Genomic DNA, 3,908 nt, shown 5'->3' with positions numbered 1-3,908 from the left:
GGGGCACACGGGGAGGTCAGGCTCGCCACGCGCACGCGCTTCCCCGCGAAACGGGAGCCCAAACAAAACTTTAAACGGACCCACCGAGCTGGGGACGGCTTTTTCCGGGAAGATAACCGCGCACACCGCTGCCCCCCGTGCCAACTTGAATTTAGAAACCGTCCCCAGCGAAATCCCACGTTCGGGCGCAAAACTGCACGTTTGGAGCCACATTTTGTCTGAAGCTGGAAACCTGCATTCAAAGCTGGGAAAAGGTGCTCATTGACAGGCATCTCCACTTCGGGACCTCGTAGCACCTTCACCCGGGTGGCGTTGGAAAGGTCTGGGCGAGGGGCACACGGGGAGGTCAGGCTCGCCACGCGCACGCGCTTCCCCGCGAAACGGGAGCCCAAACAAAACTTTAAACGGACCCACCGAGCTGGGGACGGCTTTTTCCGGGAAGATAACCGCGCACACCGCTGCCCCCCGTGCCAACTTGAATTTAGAAACCGTCCCCAGCGAAATCCCACGTTCGGGCGCAAAACTGCACGTTTGGAGCCACATTTTGTCTGAAGCTGGAAACGTGCATTCAAAGCTGGGAAAAGGTGCTCATTGACAGGCATCTCCACTTCGGGACCTCGTAGCACCTTCACCCGGGTGGCGTTGGAAAGGTCTGGGCGAGGGGGACACGGGGAGGTCAGGCTCGCCACGCGCACGCGCTTCCCCGCGAAACGGGAGCCCAAACAAAACTTTAAACGGACCCACCGAATTGGGGATCATCAATCCTGGGAAAATAACCACACACACCGCTGCCCCCCGTGCCAACTTGAATTTAGAAACCGTCCCCAGCGAAATCCCACGTTCGGGCGCAAAACTGCACGTTTGGAGCCACATTTTGTCTGAAGCTGGAAACCTGCATTCAAAGCTGGGAAAAGGTGCTCATTGACAGGCATCTCCACTTCGGGACCTCGTAGCACCTTCACCCGGGTGGCGTTGGAAAGGTCTGGGCGAGGGGCACACGGGGAGGTCAGGCTCGCCACGCGCACGCGCTTCCCCGCGAAACGGGAGCCCAAACAAAACTTTAAACGGACCCACCGAGCTGGGGACGGCTTTTTCCGGGAAGATAACCGCGCACACCGCTGCCCCCCGTGCCAACTTGAATTTAGAAACCGTCCCCAGCGAAATCCCACGTTCGGGCGCAAAACTGCACGTTTGGAGCCACATTTTGTCTGAAGCTGGAAACGTGCATTCAAAGCTGGGAAAAGGTGCTCATTGACAGGCATCTCCACTTCGGGACCTCGTAGCACCTTCACCCGGGTGGCGTTGGAAAGGTCTGGGCGAGGGGCACACGGGGAGGTCAGGCTCGCCACGCGCACGCGCTTCCCCGCGAAACGGGAGCCCAAACAAAACTTTAAACGGACCCACCGAATTGGGGATCATCAATCCTGGGAAAATAACCACACACACCGCTGCCCCCCGTGCCAACTTGAATTTAGAAACCGTCCCCAGCGAAATCCCACGTTCGGGCGCAAAACTGCACGTTTGGAGCCACATTTTGTCTGAAGCTGGAAACCTGCATTCAAAGCTGGGAAAAGGTGCTCATTGACAGGCATCTCCACTTCGGGACCTCGTAGCACCTTCACCCGGGTGGCGTTGGAAAGGTCTGGGCGAGGGGCACACGGGGAGGTCAGGCTCGCCACGCGCACGCGCTTCCCCGCGAAACGGGAGCCCAAACAAAACTTTAAACGGACCCACCGAGCTGGGGACGGCTTTTTCCGGGAAGATAACCGCGCACACCGCTGCCCCCCGTGCCAACTTGAATTTAGAAACCGTCCCCAGCGAAATCCCACGTTCGGGCGCAAAACTGCACGTTTGGAGCCACATTTTGTCTGAAGCTGGAAACCTGCATTCAAAGCTGGGAAAAGGTGCTCATTGACAGGCATCTCCACTTCGGGACCTCGTAGCACCTTCACCCGGGTGGCGTTGGAAAGGTCTGGGCGAGGGGGACACGGGGAGGTCAGGCTCGCCACGCGCACGCGCTTCCCCGCGAAACGGGAGCCCAAACAAAACTTTAAACGGACCCACCGAATTGGGGATCATCAATCCTGGGAAAATAACCACACACACCGCTGCCCCCCGTGCCAACTTGAATTTAGAAACCGTCCCCAGCGAAATCCCACGTTCGGGCGCAAAACTGCACGTTTGGAGCCACATTTTGTCTGAAGCTGGAAACCTGCATTCAAAGCTGGGAAAAGGTGCTCATTGACAGGCATCTCCACTTCGGGACCTCGTAGCACCTTCACCCGGGTGGCGTTGGAAAGGTCTGGGCGAGGGGCACACGGGGAGGTCAGGCTCGCCACGCGCACGCGCTTCCCCGCGAAACGGGAGCCCAAACAAAACTTTAAACGGACCCACCGAGCTGGGGACGGCTTTTTCCGGGAAGATAACCGCGCACACCGCTGCCCCCCGTGCCAACTTGAATTTAGAAACCGTCCCCAGCGAAATCCCACGTTCGGGCGCAAAACTGCACGTTTGGAGCCACATTTTGTCTGAAGCTGGAAACCTGCATTCAAAGCTGGGAAAAGGTGCTCATTGACAGGCATCTCCACTTCGGGACCTCGTAGCACCTTCACCCGGGTGGCGTTGGAAAGGTCTGGGCGAGGGGCACACGGGGAGGTCAGGCTCGCCACGCGCACGCGCTTCCCCGCGAAACGGGAGCCCAAACAAAACTTTAAACGGACCCACCGAGCTGGGGACGGCTTTTTCCGGGAAGATAACCGCGCACACCGCTGCCCCCCGTGCCAACTTGAATTTAGAAACCGTCCCCAGCGAAATCCCACGTTCGGGCGCAAAACTGCACGTTTGGAGCCACATTTTGTCTGAAGCTGGAAACCTGCATTCAAAGCTGGGAAAAGGTGCTCATTGACAGGCATCTCCACTTCGGGACCTCGTAGCACCTTCACCCGGGTGGCGTTGGAAAGGTCTGGGCGAGGGGGACACGGGGAGGTCAGGCTCGCCACGCGCACGCGCTTCCCCGCGAAACGGGAGCCCAAACAAAACTTTAAACGGACCCACCGAATTGGGGATCATCAATCCTGGGAAAATAACCACGCACACCGCTGCCCCCCGTGCCAACTTGAATTTAGAAACCGTCCCCAGCGAAATCCCACGTTCGGGCGCAAAACTGCACGTTTGGAGCCACATTTTGTCTGAAGCTGGAAACCTGCATTCAAAGCTGGGAAAAGGTGCTCATTGACAGGCATCTCCACTTCGGGACCTCGTAGCACCTTCACCCGGGTGGCGTTGGAAAGGTCTGGGCGAGGGGGACACGGGGAGGTCAGGCTCGCCACGCGCACGCGCTTCCCCGCGAAACGGGAGCCCAAACAAAACTTTAAACGGACCCACCGAATTGGGGATCATCAATCCTGGGAAAATAACCACACACACCGCTGCCCCCCGTGCCAACTTGAATTTAGAAACCGTCCCCAGCGAAATCCCACGTTCGGGCGCAAAACTGCACGTTTGGAGCCACATTTTGTCTGAAGCTGGAAACCTGCATTCAAAGCTGGGAAAAGGTGCTCATTGACAGGCATCTCCACTTCGGGACCTCGTAGCACCTTCACCCGGGTGGCGTTGGAAAGGTCTGGGCGAGGGGCACACGGGGAGGTCAGGCTCGCCACGCGCACGCGCTTCCCCGCGAAACGGGAGCCCAAACAAAACTTTAAACGGACCCACCGAGCTGGGGACGGCTTTTTCCGGGAAGATAACCGCGCACACCGCTGCCCCCCGTGCCAACTTGAATTTAGAAACCGTCCCCAGCGAAATCCCACGTTCGGGCGAATAACTGTGAATTTTAAGCCCCCGTTTCTCTCAAGCTGGAAACGTGCATTCAAAGCTGGGAACAAGGGCTTCATGTACAGGCATCCCCA

This window comes from Osmerus eperlanus, chromosome 4 (assembly GCF_963692335.1).
Source record: "Osmerus eperlanus chromosome 4, fOsmEpe2.1, whole genome shotgun sequence".
NCBI lineage: Eukaryota > Metazoa > Chordata > Actinopteri > Osmeriformes > Osmeridae > Osmerus > Osmerus eperlanus.
This window is presented reverse-complemented; position numbering follows the sequence as displayed.